Source organism: Berghia stephanieae, chromosome 7 (genome assembly GCF_034508935.2).
Source record: "Berghia stephanieae isolate SIO BIC M18660-M18661 chromosome 7, UCSD_Bste_1.3, whole genome shotgun sequence".
In the NCBI taxonomy this organism is placed as follows: domain Eukaryota; kingdom Metazoa; phylum Mollusca; class Gastropoda; order Nudibranchia; family Aeolidiidae; genus Berghia; species Berghia stephanieae.
Window position 1 is genome coordinate 60,373,633 of NC_088366.1, and position 7,500 is coordinate 60,381,132.

A 7,500-nucleotide genomic window follows, 5' to 3' on the forward strand; every position below is an offset into this window, starting at 1 on the left:
GAATAAAAATCTTACTTAATCCCCTTTAGGCTTTGAGGCACCAGACATCTCCAGTTTTTGCGATCGGCTGCTTTTGCGGTGGCTGTATTCCAGGACAGGCCTGCTTCCTTTAATTCTTTCTCCATGGTGTTCGCCATGTTTGTTTGGGTCTTCCCCGCTTTCTCTTCCCATCTGCTGTCCAGTACAGGGCTGTCTTGGGAAGTGACCCTTTTTCCATTCTGGCCACATGACCTAGCCAACGCCATCTTCTTTTTATTTGGCTTTTAACACAAATGCAGTCAGCTTTCTTTAATAAATTCACTGTTTAGAATAAAAGTCTAGATGTGCTTAAATAAGATGGAGAGGATATTGAGGTGAGTAATTGCGACTTGTATAAAAGAAGGCAACACATAACAAACAACCCAACACATAACAAACAACCCAACACATAACAAACAACCCAACACATAACAAACAACCCAACACATAACAAACAACCCAACACATAACAAACAACCTTTTGGGCCTTGGCGTTCGTCGGAGAGACAACAAGACACAAAAGTAATATCTGGTTTAAAAAAAGAAGAAATCAGAGCTTGTCAAATGTGGAAACAATGATGTGATTTTTATGTAACCATATATATTTGTCGCCTGACGAAGACCAAGGGCAGAAACGTTGTTTTTTGTGCTTTCCCAATTATACGAGTCACATTTACTCACTTCTATTTTTATCCATACCATAGAACCATTTCGAAGTAATTGATCAAGGGACTGAACCAAGAAATATCTATATATTCACTCAACGTGTGAGTCCATCCTCGATAAGGTCCCTTGATCCAGTCCTGTTATGGGCGATGCAAAGTTGAGTCATAAAAAGGCTCTTGTGTAAATGCAGTACAAGGTCAGCAGAAGCGGTGGCTTTCTCGGGAAAAATGTAATAGCGCCCAACAGGCGTGATCTCTTGTTACACATGTTAAATGTTGCTTTTAGCATGAGACAACGTGTAATGCGCTTTGAGCACATTAAGTGAAGATGGTACTAGATAAAAGCTTAAGCTTAATTTCTTTTAACCAGTTCACTGCCTAACTCTAGAAAGACACGTATTTTTAAAAATGCCCAGAAAACCCGTCCTTGAAATATCAATCGATCTTCGGTAAAAACACTCACAAACATTGGATTAAACCTAACATTGATCAAAACGTACGTCACCATACAATACCACGGCTATCAAAAGAAAGCGAAAAGTGAGTTGTATTCCAACACCCCCCCCCCCCCCCCCATAATACTTCAGCTTTTATGTAGTGCAATATCAACTTAACGTGCTCAACGTTTTTTACAAGAGTCCCTGGCCAACAGCAACGTTTAACATGTAGGACGTTATTCCTGTTACGCGAAATTATATTTTTTTCGGACAGAGACAAAGCTTTTAACAGGCAGCTACTCATTTTAACCTGAGTAAGCTGAGATAATGTGAGTAAAGAGCCTATTCCAAGGATTGAACTATGCGCCGCTCTAGGATCTCGAAACCTGGATCTTCGGGTCCGAAGGCGGGTGCCAGGCTACATATCCGTATTTTATTATACGACCATTGAGATCCGCTATTTCCTTGGACATTTTTAACAACTCACTTAACTTTCCTCGTGACGGTCGCCTTTTATTGTCACTTCATTTTTAGCTTCTAAGGGGTCCCGATAGCTCAGTTGGTATCGCACTTGCTTTACATTCAAGGGGAGCGAGATCAATCCCGGATAAAGTCGAGGTTTTTGTTCTGACCACCTTGTCCACCCATCAGTGATAGGGTAGCTGGGTCTGTTCGACTTCTTTTAATTTTTTACAGGCATAGACTTGCTCTTCGTTAATTATGCACATCTCAATCAAGCATGTTCGATACAAATGTGCTCAACCCACCTTCTCCAAATGTAAGCAATTAATGATATTGGTTTATTTCAATTAATTCTTACATCTCGTTGTAAAGTGCTTAGTGCTTGTTTAGATGGAGTAAAGCGCGATAACAAGTGATTATTATTATTATTATTATTATTATTATTATTATTATTTATTATTATTATTATTATTATTTATTATTTATTATTATTATTATTATTATTATTATTATTATTATTATTATTATTTTATTATTATTATTATATTATTATTATTATTATTATTATTATATTATTATTATTATTATTATTATTATTATTAATTATTATTATTATTTTATCATTATTATTATTATCATCACTATTACTATTTTTATTATTATTATTATTATTATTATTATTATTATTATTATTATTATTATTATTATTATTATTATTATTTTACTTTAATTTTCAGCGTAAGGTTTTCCCCAGCCTAATAGCAGATTTATGTTGTAGGTCACATATAAAGCAAACATTATGGTATGGCACTCTTCTTCGGACAAATAGGTCCCGGGTTCGAGTCCCATCCTGATCGGCGCGATTTTGAGTCCTTGGAAAAGGCTCTTTAATCACATTGTCGTACAATACTTAGATGCAAAGTGAGTACCTGGCCGTTAATAATTGCATTGTCTCTGTCGAAAAAAAGTAATATTGCCTTATAGGAACCATCAATCATCTTACATGTTAATTATTGCTGCTGGCTAGGACCACCTAAAAAGCGCTTTGAGTACGTTTAGTGGACATTGAGTTATATTAATCAGTTAATAGCCGTACTCTGTTACGATACTTATTGAAAAATCTGGCCAAAAACTCGTTGTTTAAATTTATCGATCGATTTACATAGACCTCATCCTGCCAAAAAAAAAAAAAAACATCTCAAAACTGGAATTTCCTGAAGTCCCAGCTTTGAGAGTTGGTGTTTTTTCCCCAAGGTGAGTACCATTTAAATTGATCGGTTTTTAAAGGACGAGTTTTCTGAATACATTTTTCAACAATAAACATGAATAAAGGTCGAATGCTCAAATGATTTACGACTAACTAAGGAAATGAAATTAACAAAGGGTGTTTTTTTTCTCCAGTTCTTTTATTTCTGGTTGCGTATCAAATGAATAATGGTTATCAATATCTTACAAGCGAAGCTAAAGAAATATTAATAAAATAATAAACGTATATAACGGTAATTCAAGCATTGTTTTCATTGTAATACTCTTCAACAGTCGTAAAGTCACTTCCTTCCTAATGACGCATGGTAACAGTAACACTGGCTCTAAACTATCGAAACAATGGCAGACGCCCGTATGAAATATTTCTCCGGCGAGCATAAAGGGTATCCAGAGGGGAAAAAATACATAAAATTTGATCATGTTTTGACTTTTACACATTCTTATCACAAGGCATATGAAAAGTTCGAGCCAGCATGAAAAATAAAAGGTAATGATTTCCTTTTGCTTAGAACCAAGATGACCGCCGTTGCCATGCGGCGTGACATCAGACTATTGAATCGTATTGGGGTCCCAATAATTGATAGAGCACTATAGGACTGGGATCGATCCCCGGGTAAAGTCAAGATTTTTTCTCTGACCCCTTGTCCAAACCATCAGTGAATGGGTAGCTGGGTCTGTTATATTTAGCGCGAAGTACCTTACGACAGACAGAAGCGTCCTATCCAAAGGATAGCAATCAATTGCTATTTGTCCTTTATTACGCTATAGAAAGCGGGATAAACTCCGGCTCCATGGGCTTCGTGGCTCTGAGGGACTACTTTTTTCAATTTAATAATGTATTTGTTTTACTTCTCGCTTATATCAGCAATATATATATATATATATATATATATATATATATATATATATATATATATTATCGCTTATATCAGACATTGTAAAGCTATACAATAATAGCCAGGATAATTATATTCATGGCCTGATCAAGGTTTCCCTCATTTTTTAACAATTTATCAAAGAGAAAATTAGAATAATGTATAGATAGAATGAAGATGACGTCACTCAAACCTTTGTTATTGTATTTTGCCATCCGCGTTTGTGAGTACTTCTCACTAAACTGTATCAACTACACTATAAAAGTTCATGGTTACACACAGTTTTGTGTGTTGGTCCATTATACTTCCGGATGGCAATGTTATGAGCTTCTTAGCCGAGCGCATACTATCTATATTATATTATTGTTTACTGATTTCACTTGTACATTAAATCAGAAAATAAATTGTACACAAGGATAGTTTTGAAGCAATATGAGGTCGCTACCTACTCAATTGTTGTGTATCTTAACAACATAGTATAGCAATCAACGTAATATAGTAATAGCAAATAACACAAATTTGTTTGTTCTTCAATTATTTCAATATCTTGAAAAATATTCTGAATTTGCTCGTTATACTTTTTTTCCTTTTTATATCGACATTCTAAAATAACAAATAATCAGAAAATACAACCACATTTTTTTAGTAGCATATTATGGTTCGGTGTTCGTATTGTCCAGAAATGGAAGAATTTGAAATTTGAAACAAAGAATGCAAAATCTATGGATTATTTCAAGGTAGACAGGGAATTATATGATGGGAGATTTATATATGACGAATAATACTTGTTTGCACTGCTGTTAACATGGCTTTCAATCTTGTATGTATATATTATGCATTGTTATATTATTATGATTATCTTCTATATGCTTTTATGTGTGTGTGTGTGTGTGTGTGTGTGTGTGTGTGCTTTGCAGGTCACGGTTAAAGATATATGTTTGTACACCATATATACATGAGTACATTTAAGTTGAAATACTATCTTTACCGCGTGTATCATTATTGTAATCTTTAATCAATGGATTTATTGCATTACTATTAATATTAAGGGCATTCAAGAGATTTAATCCTATTTTGCCCTAGATCATATGTTTTTTGTTATATGTTATAAGTTATACTATACGTGCCTTCACTTTAGCAGTTGTTTAATTATGATTCTATAGATATTTAACCAGTTAATAGACGTATCCTGGAAAAAAAACTGTATTTATTTTTTCCAGTAAACACTTCCTTCAAATATACATCGACTTCAGCGACCTTCATCTTGGCAAACAATCTTAAACTTGGGACTTTGAAGTTAACTGGTTAATTTCTGCAGAAAATCATAGAACTAGTGAATAGATGTGGAAAATAATAAATCTTTAATTTACAAACAATTTCTCATTGGATAGACGATCTGTTTGGGGAAATGCGTACCTAGTTTGTACACAGAAACCTCCATAGTTCTTTACTAATTCCCAATGCAATCTTGAATCGTAAAGAGTTTGCCATCAAGTACAAAGTAGATTTTTTTGGCTTGGCAAAGTCTGTCTTCGCAAGTATAGCTGTTTGGAACAAATAGAAAAAAAAATCATTATAAGATGATATAAAAATATTGGAATTAGATCGATGAACATTTGTTATATATATATATATATATATATATATATATATATATATATATATATATATATATATATATATATATATATATATATATATATATATAAACATTTGAAATATAATTAAGATAGTTTGACTTCTACAACGTTGTTATCGAGCGTTGCTCTCATGGTTTTTGTTTTATAATTTATACATTTGCTCCAGTTCTACTGTCCTGTTGAGCACTTTATTTTAACCAGAAAAGATGAGAGCAACGCTCGATAACAACGTTGTAGAAGTCAAACTCTCTTAATTATATTTCAAATGTTTATAAATAGCTCCTTTTATACTAAAGTTGAGCACTATTATTTCATGGTTTTTGTTTTATAATTTATATATATATATATATATATATATATATATATTTATATATATATATATATATTATTATTATTATTATTATTATTATTATTAGAATATTTACAACAATGTTTGAGACAGTCTACATTAATATATAATTATTTATATATATATATATATATATATATATATATATATATATACACATATATATACATAAATATTATATTATATATATGTATATGTATATATATATATTATTATTATTATTATTATTATTATTATTATTATTATTATTATTATTATTATTATTAACACATCTGTGTTTCGTTGATCCATACATGTATCCACCAGTGAGGGTGATTAATGTCTAAAAGTTCGCTTTGATGATCCGCAGACGTTTATCTCTTGGTTTGCTGAATGTTAAAATCAATGTTTGCTTGACTCACACTCTCGCTTTCTGCTAAAAAATGGTGTGGTAAATCTTAGGGATCGAACAAAGTTATTTAACATTTTCATACGGCCATTGTAAAATTGACCTAAATCGTAAAAAAAATATTGGCTTCCTGCATTCATCAGAAGGATAAAAATGTTAACGAACTTACTAATTTTTATAGCACAGATAGTAATATGGGTTTTCACTTTAGTCGACACACCGCTTGCCCCGACAGACAGACAGACAGAGGGACAGACAGACAGACAGACAGGCGCTCTTTCAGCAGCAATCATAAAACTTCATTAATACTGTGTATTAATAATGTGCGGCTATGTGGTCTAGTGGTATGACACTCGCTTTCGGATCGGAATGTCCTGGGTTCGAGCCTCGCTCGGCGCATAGTTGAGTCCTTGGAAAAGACTCTTTACTCACATTCTCTCACCGTACTCAGGTGTAAAATGAGTACCTGGCCGTTAACAGCGTTGTCTTTGTCCTAAAAATTGTAATATCGCCTAACGGGCGTCACGTCTCGTCCTACATGTTAAATGTTGCTGTTGACCAGGGAGCCCTTGTAAAGCGCATTGAGCACGTTAAGTGGATATTGCGCTATATAAATGCTCTATTTTTACTGTTTTTACAAAGTCCTGATAACGTCTTATAATTTGTAATTTATCAATAATTTCCATGCGACATATTATTTAGCTTAGTTATAAATGTATTTATAAAGTAAGCTATTCTTGACTTCTTTTCTGTACTTAGTTCTGGTGAGATAACAGAAAAACTCTTATTAATATGCCCGAGTAGATAGAAATGTCGCACACAACGAGCCTGATTTCTATCGATGTGACTTCATCACAGACATGTCGAGCGTGGTCACTGACGGTTGGGTGACGATCTAAACCTCTGGACATTGTTTTGTGTCCATGGGTAATGCATTTTACACATAGATCCACTAAACTGGTGTGGATTAGAATCTGTGAATGGACATGCCAGTGGTGGACATTGTAAGATTGTGCGGCTATGTGGTCTAGTCGTATGACACTCGCTTTCGGATCGGAAGGTCCTGGGTTCGAGCCTCGCGCTCGGCGCATAGTTGAGTCCTTGAAGAAGGCTCTTTATACACTTTCTCTCACCGTACTCAGGTGTAAAATGAGTACCTGGCCGTTAAGAGCGTTGTCTTTGTCCGAAAAATTGTAATATCGCCTAACAGGCGTCATGTCCTGTCCTACGTGTTAAATGTTGCTGTTGACCAGGGACCCCTTGTAAAGCGCTTTGAGCACATTTAGTGGATATTGCGCTATATAAAGCTCAATTATTTTTTTAACAAAAACACGCACTGTATGAAAAGCAAGATTGTATCCTTGTGGCTTTAAGGAGAATCCTATATAGACCCTAAACAA

General features: G+C 33.8%; 1 long non-coding RNA gene across 3 annotated transcripts in view; it reads right to left on the bottom strand.

Annotated features, from left to right (window-relative positions):
- Positions 1-5,064: 5,064 nt before the first annotated feature.
- The window catches only part of LOC144977599 (uncharacterized), a 34,374-nt gene continuing 31,938 nt past the window's right edge, over positions 5,065-7,500 (bottom strand). For all 3 annotated transcript variants that reach the window (XR_013646348.1, XR_013646346.1, XR_013646347.1), the window contains exon 4: positions 5,065-5,267. This is a non-coding gene — a long non-coding RNA (uncharacterized LOC144977599). The remainder of the gene's footprint in view (positions 5,268-7,500) is intronic.